Source organism: Condylura cristata, unplaced genomic scaffold (genome assembly GCF_000260355.1).
Source record: "Condylura cristata isolate star-nosed mole 26May11 unplaced genomic scaffold, ConCri1.0 scaffold00002, whole genome shotgun sequence".
NCBI classification, from domain to species: Eukaryota; Metazoa; Chordata; class Mammalia; order Eulipotyphla; family Talpidae; genus Condylura; species Condylura cristata.
The window spans coordinates 68,868,645-68,883,332 of NW_004567103.1; the positions used below are offsets into that span (position 1 = coordinate 68,868,645).

General features: G+C 33.5%; 1 protein-coding gene across 1 annotated transcript in view; it reads left to right on the forward strand.

The window, feature by feature from the left end:
- The window catches only part of LRP1B (low density lipoprotein receptor-related protein 1B), a 1,583,276-nt gene that overhangs the window by 878,755 nt on the left and 689,833 nt on the right, over window positions 1–14,688 (forward strand). The window lies entirely within an intron of this gene.

Below are 14,688 nucleotides of genomic sequence, written 5' to 3' on the forward strand. Positions count from 1 at the left end.
TGCTTACAGAACTGGTGTACAGGCCAGAGGTGTCAGGGTGTGGGGGTGTGCAATGATTCACCAGTGACAGAGTGGGAAACAGAAAAGGCAGATCAACTGAAATGCTCTGCTGAGGGAAGAGGTGGGCAGATCAGGAGAGGTCTACCACACTGTGTGGGTCACCTCACTGGCTGGGGATCCTCTTGCTGTAGTGGCTTCAAAGTGTCGTTATGCTGTGCTTAATGACAGCACAGCAGAGCCCCAGGCAGAACCCCATATTTAAGAAATTTCTATCCATTATGCTACTTAAAGTCCTAGAGAGAATTCAGCAAACATGGAGGATATTGTCAATTAGACCAACTATTTAATAAACAGACTGATGTATTATATTTAAAAGGATGTTAAAATAATAGTTATAGAAAAACAAGCAGTGCCCCTCATTGAAAGTTACTGATGTTTTGGAGATGAAACTCATCTATAATTGATAATAATTTTTTTGAATTGCGTCTATGTAATCATCCTGAAGTCAGCAGGCTGAATTTCCTAGGCTGACATCTACAGAAATTCATATTTCCAACTGATTGGAATCACTGCATTTCATATTATTTTAGAGCTGTACACTACTACTGTTATTCAACTTTTATAAAATACTGGTATTTTTTAATTTACACTGTTTTCTCTAATTATATGTTCAATACTTCTAACTTTAAGATCATCATTATATAACTAGAGAAAGAAAATTATGTGATGTATTTGTCTTCTGATTTTTGTGATTTTTTGTTATTTTCCTTTTCTTTCTTATCTATTGAATTGCAAAGAGATAGAGTCACTCACCATATGTCCCTCAGTATCTCATAAAACTTCATTTAAAAACATTCTAAAAAGACCATCATGCAAATATTTTAAAACAAACCCCTCTGAAAGTGGCACCAACCATCAAGAATATCTCTAAGAGCAGTAATATTTAAGTTCAAACACATCTAAAATTAGTTTCCTTTGAATTATATAAAAAAAAAAAGAACATGAAGCAGACATATAATTCTTGTCCTGCAGAGACCATAGGATTATCTTTCCATTCATAAAGGGGAGGGAAATGGTTTTATTGATTTGTAGATAGGAAAAGTGACAACTGAAAAAGGTGAAAAACATATAAACAGGTACTTAAATGTTTCCTTGTTTTATTATAATTTTTATTAATAATCTAGAAAAAAGATTTAAGTAAAATTTTGAAGAAGTTTGTTTGAAGTGGAAAACTGTGTAAACATGAGTACACAAGTAAAGGTCACTGGTGGTGTTCAGGTTAGTGGAGCTGAGTTATTTTAGTTCATGGTTTCCTTCTGAAAAAGATATTGGTAGAATTTCCTATTCTAGGGCACACTGTGAGTTGGGCAGTATTAAAACAAATCTGCAGGTCCTCAGAACAAGGGCTATATTTACATAGTATCTTTGGAAGGGATTTGGAAAGATAAAATGCGTTGGGCATATAATTTGCAATAGATCACTTCTAAAGTCTGGCTGATTTACTCTATAACTGGTGTTTCTTTGTTATGCAGATAATTTTCCATATACTCATGCCTGGCCTGTGCCTACATATATTCTGTGCCTGGCTTAAGGACTCTTTAATGACTTTCCTTTGTCTGCACATCTTCTATCCTAAAGTAAGTAAATTAATAACGAGCTGAACATATAATCCGTAATAGCTCACTACTGAACTGAGTTTCCAAGTCAGGAGGAAGTGAGAGATGGGAAAGACCAGGGAGGAAGGGAAGCACAGTGGTCCATGGTAGTGGAGAATGTGCAGCAGTTGGTGGGCCGTGGACTATGGTAGTGATACCTGATGGGGATGCACTAATGTTACCTCAGTTAAAAATGTATTGATAATTGGGGCCCTGCCTGGTGACACATTGGGTTAAAGCACAGCACTAAGAAGCTAAAGCCACTTCAGCATGTGTTCGATCCTTACCCTAGAGGTGATCCACATGGTGAGGCAGACCTTTCTGACATGCCCACTGCTCCCCTCAGCAGTTTACTTTGTAAGTCTGCCTGTTCTGCTCCCCACTCTGATATGGTGAATCCGCTCACCTCCCTTGCACCTCTGGCCTGTACCCCAGTTCTGGATGCACGAATGAATAAACTTTAAAAAAAAGTATTGATGATTATATTTAATAAGAGTTGTACTCCAAGCTTCCATCATTACATAGGCTCCACAAAGTTTATGTAAGTGGTCAGGGAATGGTAAAATAAAATGCAATATTAAAAAAAGAACACCTCATAGAATATGTAATCCAAAGAAAATTGAGAACGGGTGATCAACAAATGCATAGCCATGACATCTTGTGCAAATAATAATTCATATGCGTGTGTGTGTGTGATATGCCATTCTTTGTTAAGTCATTATATTTTTCAAAGTAGAATACTAGAAAAGTCATTGAATTCACAATAAATAAACTATCACTATAATGATCACAGTTTTGTTCCTTGAGTAAATCACATAAACTTACCACACTTCACTTTTCTATAAAAAAATACAAATTGGAGCCCTCCTTGGTGGTGCAATGGGTTAAAGCACAGCACTAAAAATCTAGCAGCAGCCACTTCACTAGTTCATCCCCCGCCAGGGAGATAACCCACATGGCGTGGCAGACCTCTCCTGACCCGCTCGCTGTCCCCCTCAACAGTGTACTTTATCTATCTGTTTGTTCTGCTCCCCACTCTGTTCTTGATGAATCCTCTCACTCACCCTGCACCTCTGACCTGTACCCCAGTTCTGTATGCATAAGTAAATAATGTATTTTTTAATAAAATGTAGATTGGGCCCTCCCTGGTGGCACAGTGGGTTAAAGCACGACACTAAGAAAGTAAAGCCACTTCAGCATGAGTTTGATCCTCTTCTGGGAGGTGATCAGCATGGTGCAGCTGACCTCTCCTGACCTGCCCACTGCGCCCTAGAGCACTGTACTTTGTCAGTCTGCCTGTTCTGCTCCCCACTCTGTCTCTAGTGAATCTTCTCACTGTTCCTGCACCTTTGGCTTTTACCCTAATTCTGTATGGCTAAATAAATAAATAAATCTTAAAAAAAATGTGAATTATACTGGTTTACAAGTTACTTTCCAAGGAGTTATTAGAATTTGGCAAAAGTTCAGAAACAATTACAGAGATTTTGGCTCTCCTTAATTATTACCTAAAATAATTAAAATAAAGTGCAGTTACTTTAATGACATTAAAATTGAGAGACCTATGCATATAACACAACTGAAAAATCTTATCTAAAACTTAAATGAAAGAGGAGATTTATATTACAGTTAGATATAGTAAGAGCCACTATTTAGAAAGTTCAACATCTACATTACATTTACCTAAGTTTTCTGAGAAATGATTTAAACAAAAACACAATATGCACCGGTACTTCAATTATTCATGAATAAAATGTAAGAACATGGTTTAACTCAATTTTCATAATTTAATACATGGTAAATTAATATGAAATCCTATATGTAAACATATATAGTTATATAATATTCATAGTTTGAAATGAAAATGATGAATTTCCCTCTTGTAGTTGTTACAGACTTTAATAGCCTAATGATAAATCATTATAGTAGGACATATGTATATGAAGGCAATATATAAACAGTCATTTTGTTATGGGAAAGTAAGATAATTGTCACATTTGACTTCTTATTGCAAAAATAACTATATTGCTATTTACAGAACTAGACCTTAAACTTAAATTTTATAGGAAAAATGAAAATTCACATTTTCATTTAGAATAAGATTGTAGTTTTATGTCATGAAATAAATTTGTATTCAAACTTTAATACAGCCCAAACTTAGAGAATACGTATAGACAGTATATACTCATTCCCTTGCAAAATGTCTTTATATGATTTATGAATGTGGGAAAGCCCCCAAATAAATTCATTTATTTAGGTTTTATTGAAATAGCACCAAAATTCTCTCTCTCTCTCTCTCTCTCTCTCTTTTTCTGATTTCCAAAAACCTAAATTAAGAGCATCCTCCCAAATAGTATTGGTCTTCAGTACCTTGTCTCCTGAACCCTTCCAGACCCATCCACTATAGTTCTGTTAAAAGTAATCCTAGTGCCTTTCTAACCTAGTGATTCTTATTAACTAAAATTTTCAGTTGGAACTCTATGCTTAGGTTTAGTAATGCCTAGTATAATTATTTACAGCTTCTCATAGACTACATTTGAACTTGTTGAATTGTGTGTTTGTCTCCTCTGAAAATCCACATTTTGACGCTTACTTAATTCTACCCTCAATGACCTCTGTCTTAGTGAGTTTGTTTAAGGTGGTAGCTGAAGTCACATAAACTACTGTGTCTTGCTGAGTTGCTCATTTACATAGAAGAGATTTATATTTTATTAATCCACCTCTTTTTTTTTTAATTTATCAATCTGTACTTTATAAAGAGTCCCTGAAATTTGGTAAACATTTTTAAGGAACAATGAGGGAGATCGTGCATCTTCTGAGTCATGAGCTAAAGTAATTAACATGTAGTTATTTGCTAGCCTTCAAGAATCCAGAGGAGTACAGGAGGATTTCCCATGTACCTATCTAACCTAAATGTCACCTCAGTACTTAACTCTATTATTCTTCTCATATTCTTCATCATACTTGTATTTTTTTAACTATGTCTCAGAAGTCTGTCACACTTCCTAGAAGCAAACATTTAACCTGAATCTGAATACTGAACAGGAGTTGTAAGAGAAGCAAAAAGAGGAGATATATTTTAAGTAAAGGGATCAATAGAGGTTATTTAGCAGAGATGGAATAGTTACAGAATTAGTATAGTTTGGCCTGAGCACCGTATTAGATGTGGCATGGGGTAAAATGTCTAGGATGATCATAAGAGAGAGTGGTGTTACAATAAGAAATAAACATGTTTTTAATATCTGAATCTTACTAAAAGGTATATTGCATTGTAGAGGGGGAATAACTTTTCTTTCACCCTCTTAGAATCCCTGCATCCTAAAATTAATCTGACAAAGATAAATTAATACAAGAAAGCATAGGAGTCTGATAATTCTGCATGTATATGAAAACTTTCAAAAAAGAATTGTTGACTGAAATGAAGGTTTCAATGATGGGGGAACAAAAAAAAAAACAACTTTTTTTTTCAGATAATCAAAGTGAGAATCCATCTCCTGGAAGCAGCCTAACAGATTTTTCTCTAGAGAAGTGACACCAAACCATCACACATTCAGTTTAGTTAGATAGGAGCAGTGAGTCATTGATGTCAAAAAATATAATTATTCTTGGCAGAAGTGCTTCATTTTCATCTATAGACTCAGAACTTTTAGTTCCCTAAGTTATCTTGACCCAAGGAACTGTTGATAGTTGATATCATCTATGCACAGAGGAGGGGAAATTGAAGTGTTTAATCACTCCCCTCATTACAAAAAATTTGACTGTGGAGATGTAAAAGATAGGTTTCCACTGTTAAAATCTTTTTTTTTTTTTCTTTTGGTTCTTAGTTTAGATTCAGATAAAGATTTACACTCAGGGATCAAGTTCTTGTACTGGCTACAGGGTAAAGCCTGTTCTTACTTCAAGTGTATGCGATGACTACATTCTTGCCTGCTACAGTTGTATGGGGAGAGGGGGCAAGGCTTATATGAGAATATTTTACATTATGTTCACAGAGTGAAAGTGAAAGAAAACATCAAAAGAGAAAAATTTAAAATCTTTGTTTCTTAGACAAAGAAATGTGTAAAGAACTAACAAGACAGAGAAAGTTGGGCCTTTGATAGTAAATATGATGAAATAACTAAAAAGAAAGGATTAGATTAACCTAGTTTGTGTAAATAGCTCAGTCCCAAATTTAGACCTATCTTTGGGACTCCAGTAGGTATGAAATTTGTTTTTCTCCTGTTAATTATGCCAATTTATTTATTGCATTAATTTGTTTGCATTTGCAAATGAAATCAAAAGGGACTTTGGTACAGCAAAAGAAAAAAAAAAAGTTTCATCCAGTCAGGTAGAGAGAGATGGAGGTCTAGTTAGTCCTATGGTATGAATTGGAGGGGCAGCTAACAGGAACCAGCTAATGACAAAGACTTGCTATTGCAGTTCCCCCTTATCCTCCAGGATGAAGCTCTGCAGTATCTCTACTTATAAAGAGAACAAGCCCATGTTCAGGATACCTTTTAAAAGTCCTCAAAATCCCAATTCACTCAGGATGTTAGGGCAGAGTACAGAGCATAGGACTGTACAGGTGTCATCCCCATCAGCAGGGAGTTCACTCCTCATTCTGGTGTGGAAAATTACTTAGTTTTCACACAGTCTGAGAGGTAGCGTAACCCTCCTTGATTAGCCTGGGATGGGGGACTCAGTTGTACCAGGCTGCTCCAACAGATATCTTCAGTCCTCCTGGTACAGTGAAAGAGCCGTTCTAGTGGAAGTTGTATGACCTGTTTTTGGGCATGGAAGGTGAGATGGGCAAAAGTCAGCATGATTTTCCCCTTCTGCTGTTTTCTCAAATGACTTGAATTTATGATATTCAGTATGCCTTGATTTAAAGTAGTATGCTCTGAATTCCATCACCATCAATTTATTCGATTTATCTTTTTCTATTACATCTTACATTCACTAAAATATAAATCTGGTATGGTCTTGGGCAACAACCTTTACATTATATAATATAGGAAAAATAGTCTTTATACATAGATGATCTCAGAAAATATAACATGAAAAATTGATAGCTGGCTTTGCTGAGGAAGAACTAATTGACCAGGACCTTCCTGATGTGCAAGAGGTTAAGTTTCAGCATTATATTAACTTTCTGCATTCCTTGTCGCACTAGTTCACTCCATGACCAGGGTGCTGACTCACATGGCACAGCAGACCTCTCCTGTCTTACCCACTGCTCCCCTCAGCAGAATATTTCAGTCAGTCCACTTGTTCTGTACCCTACACTGTCTCTGGTGAATCCTCTCACCCCTACACCTCTGTCTGTACCTCAGTTCTTGTATGCATAAATAAATGAACCTGTAAAAAAAAAAAAAAAAGAACTAATAGACCAAATGGTAATGCATTGTCTATTATTTTGGAACAAATATTCTATGACTATTTAAGTTTTTGAGGCAGTATTTGTTGTAATTGGGTACTTCTCATGTTAATAAGTCAGCAGCTACCTTCATTAGATTGTCAATACTAAATACTTTCTCTCAAGAAAAATAATTAAAATGTTTAGGATTAACAGATTTCCAGTCATCTGTCAAAGAGATTTTATGTTATCAACCATTAACAACTTAGAGATTGACCAACAACAGCACCAAAGTGTTTGCTGGCCAATGAGGGATTCCAGGACCCAAAAATTGAATCTTCTAAAGGGATATGGCCATCCTAAATAAAGGCAAAACATACTCTTTAATAGGAAAGGTTTTTTTTGTTTGTTTGTTTGTTTTTTTGTTTTTGTTTTTTTTTTTAATACAATGATTTTGCATTGAGAGAGAAGAAGGGGAATGATATAGTTTCTCAATGAAACTCACAAAGGTACCCTTCTCCTTATTGGTAAATGCCCAAACAAACAACATTCTCTCAAGAAGGGTCATCAAGTCTTGTCATAAGTCTGAGGTGCCTTCTGTCTAGGAACTATAGGAAAGGGACAGAGAGCCAGGCAAGTCTAAGATGAAAGTTAAAAAATGAAAGCACCAATTAAGTTTAAGTTTGCAGTCGCCATCCCCCTGACCTGTCTCTCATCCAAATGTCTATTTCAGGTGTTTACATTTCTTTCCTCCACTTGTCTCTTCAAGTCCCTCAAGTCCTTCACCCTAGTCCAAAACTGTGAAACAAACAAACAAAGTCTCTGCTGTCATTCCAAGTGTCCTATATTTTCCCTCTGCTGAGTTCCAGTCCTCAGTTAGTCAGGATGGAAACCTGGAATGTTCCCACTTTATGGAGGTGCTACTGTTGCACAACTGCAATCTTCTCCATCCCTGTGAAAAGGGGTTATCAAGTCCATGAGTACATATATCTTAGTGTATTCTTGGTGTGTACTGTATGGGTAGTTTGTGATATAGAAAAAGTAGAGACTAATCATAAGACCAAATTTTTAAAATATCACTTAGATCCTCAAAAGTTCACATAATTTTTTGAGAAAAATATATGAAGAACAAAATTATTGTTGTTGACTATGAATGCATTTTTCTGTCAAAATAAGCAAGATTTCTAAATGATGTATCTATGCTTCATTGATTTTACTCTTCAACATGTTTGCAGATAACTTCAGGAAGGAACATACATTACTGCAAATATATTAAAGTGATAAGTACCTTCAAGAGTGACATTTTAATAGAATGAAGCATAGCTATGGAATCCCCCTCAAATAGAACATTCCCTTAGCATTGCAACCATATTTGCATGAACACATTTACTTAATTTTTGATTCTCTCTGACAACAATTATAGTGCCTTCTTATTTAATCATTCTTTAATTTTTCACAGTAGCTCCATAGGTACAATCACCTGTTAAGTAAGTACTTTGTAGGATTTCAGGGAATAGTTTTGCCTAAAACTCGGTGTATTTTCTAACAAATAAGCTTATACTAAATGCATTTATGTCACTACATCTCTGTATCCAAATATCTCAGTAGTAATGGCTACCTGCAACTAATATATTTATGTAGGAAAAGAATTATGCAGCATATCTATATTGGATGTTTTGTAGGGAAAATGATAGCTTTTTGCTTAAAAATAAATACAAGATGGCATTAAAGCAATTAAATATGTGTACCTTCCCAAATGACTTGAGTAAAATATTTGCATTTTAAATATCCTCTTTCTTAGAGTCTTAGTATCTTTTTTCCAGAGATGAGGTACTCCTGGGTAGTAAGGAAACTCTTCCAAAGAAGTAGAACTTAAATAAAGGGGCCTTGAATTGTAGCTTATATAGAATTAAATGCTAAATAGTTAAGATTTGAGCAGTCATTCAAGCAGTATGAAAAGGAACTGAAAGTATTCTTAAGAGGACCAAACTAATCAATTGTTATTTAAAAGAATCTTTATTCAGCATTGTGTTAGTCAAACACTTCATGAGAGTTCTTGCTTTAAGACAAGTCACCCTCATTTTTGTTCATTGTTTGTTCAAGAGAACATTTTAGTAGATCTTTATTTGAGAAACAACCATGGTTTCTTTTTTTCTTTTTAAACTTGAGCTTTTAGCTACTCTGAAAGCAGTAAATCTCTTTGGTTCACTATTCTCTTTGATAGAGATTTTTTTTTTTTTCCTTGCCAGTGATTTCTTCTTTCCTATTTCTAAAAAGACCAGTGTTATGCTTCCACTAAAATGTGAAATGGAGAAAATTAGAAGCTTAGTTTTATGTCTGTCACTTTTAGGAATAACTATAATTAAAAACATTATAAGAAAAAATATTTGTTCACAGATATAATGATTTCCTAAGTTACAGAGCCAAAAAATATCAACAAAATATTAGGCTGTTAGTTCATATAGGCTTTTTTTTTTTTTCTAAAAGGCTGCACCAGTTTATATTTCTGTTACAGGATTTATTTACAAATGCTCTCACCATTAATGAACTTTTTAAAAAGATCTTCCTCATTCTGATAGTTAAAATAATGCAGTTTAGTATATATATATATATATATATATATATATATATATTTGGTTGGTTGTCCTTAATTATTAACCAAAGTACATGTTTCATATACAGTTATCTTCATGATAGTAGTGAAACTAAGCAAAACCAAGGGGCACCCAGAGACTTCAAACCATTAATGGAAAAAATATCACATGTTGTCACTTCTATAGGTCCAACCATCCATGCACACATAACCATATCATATATGGTACATGACCATATAACAGTGAGCTTCCTCCTCCCCTGCCCTTTGTTCTCCACACACTATAACCCTCTTCCCCAGTCCCCTCAAAATTCTAGTCATAGCTTAGTTGTGTCTATTCTGTTGTTTTGTTTCTTTATCTTCCAGATGTGAATGAAATCATCCTGTATTTATCTTTTTCCTTATGTATTAGTTCATTTAGGATAATTCTGTCAGCCCCATTCATACTGTTTCACATAGCAATGTTTCATTTTATTTTGATAGCCAACTATTCCACTGTGTATTCTGTTGCAACTTCTTTATCCACTACTCTGTTGTTGAGATCTTACTCAGTTTCCAAAACTTTGCTGTTGTGAGACTGTTGCAATGAACATTGGAGTGCATGTGTTCCTTTGAATTGGGTTTTTGTATCCTTTACATAATTTCAAGGGGTAGAATTGCTGGATCATATATAGTAGATATTTTTTTTTTAATATTTTGAGAAATCTGTATACTGTTTCCCTAGAAACCAGACCTTCTCACCAGAGTATTGAAGGCTCATTTTCCTCTTTCCTTCATACTCTCTCCAATATTTGTAGGTTTTTTTTTTTTTTTTTTTTTTTTTGCTGTGTGTTATTTTCATGGGTATGTGGTATTGTGAAATTATGTTTGTGATTTGAATTTCCCTGATAAGTGATTTAGAATATGTTTATGTGACCAACACCACAGCATTCTGAAGCTTGGCATTACTAGACACAATCAGCACTATACTTGTGGGTCATTTTAATAACAAAAAGCCCATAAATGAGAGTTCAGTAATAAAAAATGCTACTCTAAAGGCCACAAATAGGTAATGTTTATACAATGTAAATAGATATAAGAGGACATGACATTGCCGTGTTTAATCTAACTTTGTAAAGTCAATACACAGTTTTTCTTCTCTGTTCTTCTGTCTCTCACACATACACACTCAATGAGGATATTGATTTTAGGTGACAATTTTGGTAAGTAGATGAATGCACAATTTGGAATCTGTGAACAATGAAGATGATTTCCAATTCTTTTCTGCTTTTCTTTATCTTTACTTACTGGACTGTTTGAATTATTTTAATTAACATGTATAAACTCATCACACATGAAATACAGTGTATGTTATTTTTATCTCTAATTTCTTTATATATTTATTTATTTATGCATTTTTCTTGACATGTTAATATATCACTTTGATTTTACTTTATAATTTTCTGGTCAGACAGTGCTGTCTATTGAATATAAAAGGATTTTGTGTGTTTGTCTTGCTGTGGTATATGTTACCCAATTATCAATAGGATTGATTTAGCTTATTTTAGCTTATTTCACTAGGTGACTGACTGACTTTTCTCCCTGACCAGTTCTGTTCACTAGAGAGTCAATCTTTGACTCAACAGAATGCACTGTTCTTTGTTATTCTGAAAACTCTGAATGAACCTCTCCTTTTAATGGACTGACCCACTGTTGGTGTGAAGATTATTTTAAGCTGAAAATATTTAAGAGTCAACAGATGCAAAAAGTCTTCTGGGAACTTTCCTTATCATGCTAAATGAACTTATCTCACTATCTCAGAAATGTCTGGGAAATGAGACTGCTATATATCTTCTCTTTACTTAGCTTCACTGTCAGTAAGGAGAGCAAGAGTGAAATTTTAATAAATTCCGTCTACTATTAAAAACTCATACTTGTATAAACATTGTCCAAACTTTTTTATCACCTACTGTGCTCTAAGAAACCCATTTTTCTTTTTTTTTTTAAAAATCAACCTATTCACCTCATAAAAGCTTTTCTTTCTCTCTGTGTTTTCCCTATTAAATTAGCCTATCAATAGAACATTCTTTTTCATATAAATATAAGTATATTAATAAATTTTGCTTTTTCCTTTTAGTCTGTCCCTTGTCTGCTTAATTTACACATTCCCAGGTGCTTAACTTAAAAAGGTAGAGGAAAAGTTTAGCATTTCCAATGTTTGGTTTTGTGGGATTTTATTGCACAATATTTGTAACTTAATAAAATACTCTTTTTATGAATATTCCATGGATATATAAAATGGATTAGAAAGACAAAAAATGAAATGTATATCCTTAGGTTTTATAAATATAAACCCAGAATAAGTTCCTGTGCATCTATACTTTTATTTGCTTGGCATTTATGTTACATTAAGGACAGATTTTTATAATTTCATTTATCTGTTATATATATACTTTAATACCTCTGCTGATTATGATCATGCTATTTAGTTGAGAAACTTTCAAGAATGTTGTATTTTCATGTCAGTTTTCCCTCAATCTGCAGTTCTTGGGAGTTACTCCTTCCAAATAGCCATCTTAGCCCTCTTTCTGTTTAGACTTATGTGAGATATTGATATACACACTCAAGACGCATTTAACTATCTTGATGGATAAGCTTTGAGCAGTAAAAAGAAATTTTGATAGACAGACTTATTCAGTACCCAAACTGCAAACTTTTATCTATCTGTAATGTGATACCAAAACCTCCCTATAAAAGAATAGGGTAGGATTTGGTTCCTCTTCTTAACTCCTTGCATTAACTACTTGTTAAATTTTCAATGATAAATATCTCTTTCAACTGTCTTTGTTACTCTAGAAACCCTCCCAGTTCCAATCTATTATTATTAATTATTATTATTATTATTATTATTATTATTATAACACATTTGTATCTTTTTTCACAATATAAGTTCCCTTCAGGTGTGATCACAATAATTTCCCCTTATACCAAATTTCCCCCACCACCACTTTCTACAATCTCTTCTTTTTGCCCCTCCTGTCAATAGAAAGCTGATCTATCCTCTGCTTTTAAGGGTCAGTCTTACAGTTTGTCTTGATTTGATCCTTTGTTCAATTTTTCCAGTTCCTAAATATAAATGATACCATCTGGCATTTCTTTTTCTCATTATGGCCCATTTCAGTTGGTCAATTCCTTCCAGTTTACTGTAATAACTGGCATTGATTTTATCATTTTGACTACTTAGAAGTATTCCATTATGATATATTGTACTTCTTCATGATCCATCCATCCTTCTTGTGCACTTGAGTTGTTTTTATATACTGACTATTCATAAATAATGCTGCTGTAAACAGAGGAGTGCAGGTGTCCTTTCAAATTACTGTTTTGTGCTAAGTGGAATATTATATCATGTGGTAGATCAATGTTAGTCTTTTGAGGACTTGAATTTCTTCACTCCTTTCATGGGTACTCAACCAATCTACATTCCCACTAACAGTGTAGTAGGGTTCCTTTTTCTCTACACCCTCTCCATCACTTGTTGATTCTATTTTTTTGCTTGCTTTTAATATAGTCCATTCTCACAGATGTATTTTATTGTGGTTTTTATTTTTATTTCCCTGTTGATAAGTAATGCTAAACACTTTTCTAGATATTCCACTTATATATTTTCTTCAGAGAAATACCTATTTAGCTCTTCTACCCATTTTTTAATTGGTGTTTGTTCTTTTTGTTGTGTTATATAAGCTCTTTAAATAGAAGATATATAAATCTTTTATATCAATCTCTTCTCAGATACATGGTGTGCAGATATTTTCTCCCATTCAGCCGGGTGTCTCTGTTTTGGTCACTCTTTTGCTGTACAGAAGTTTTTTAGTTTAATATAGTCCAAGTTGTTTATTATTTTTCACTTTGTTTCCCTTGCTGCTGGAGAATAATCTACAAAGATGTTTCTGAAGTTTATGTCATGCCAAATTTTATTTTATGTATTTTATATTTGCAAGTCCTACATTCAATGTTTTTATTAATTTTGAATTTTTTTTCAAAATATGTGTTATGAGATAATGTTCTAATTTCATTCTAGATAATGCATGTAGCTGTCAAATTCCCTTGCACCATTTATTGAAGGAAGAGACTTTCCTTGTTCCAGTGTATATGTTCTGTTCTTCATTGTAGATTAGGTTTTCATAAATCTACTGCTTTATTTCTGGGCTCTCAATTACATAGTATTGGTCTGTGTGTCTTTAATCATCATGTCATACCCCAGGTCATTTTTTGCAAAGCTAGAGTCCTGTTGTCAGATCAGGTGACTCTCATTTCCTCTTTCAGAGGAAGGGTTGAGGGTCTTCTTCATGTTCTTTAATCTTGTATTGCTCTGTACATTAGGTTTTCTTTTGAGTTATTTTCTAGGAATTGTAGTTAATTTGCCCTTGGCAGTCAAATAACTAAAGATAAACCTTTGCTTACTTTGTGCATTGCTGGTATAATCTGAGTTTTCCTTATTCCTTGGAAGTCCCTCAAATGACTGCTAAAGAGTGTAGAAACATAGAAAAGAAGGGTCTGTTGTAAATATTAATAATATTTGCATCTGTCTTTATACATTTTTAAAAATAGAACCTACATTACCCTTTTAAGTGTGTTTATTACGTTTATTTTTTTTGCATTTTTTTCATTTTTGTTCAATTTTAATTCTTTTAAAATGTATCTTCATATAGCTTTATATTAATGTTTTGAGTCCACTTCTATAAAAAATAAAATTATTTGTGAGATTATGCTTTCCTTTAGAAACTTTTGTTATTTGTTCTATGTCATCTTATGTACATTCAATATTTTTTTCTATTTGCTAATTCCTATCATTTTCCCTTTTTATCTCTTAATAGCAAATGCTGGTTTTTCTTATGTACAAAAGTATCTTTAAACTATTTCAATTGAAAATTTAAATGTTCAGATAATTAACATTTAGATTTCTAATTATGACAAGCAAAAACACAAAATTAATAGTTTATAATTTAGCTATCTTATTTATTATAGTATTCAAATTTATCTCTCCTTAATAGTTGTCTGCAATGTTTTTTTTTAAGATTTATTTATTTATGCATACAGAACTGGGGTACAGGCCAGAGGCTCAGGGG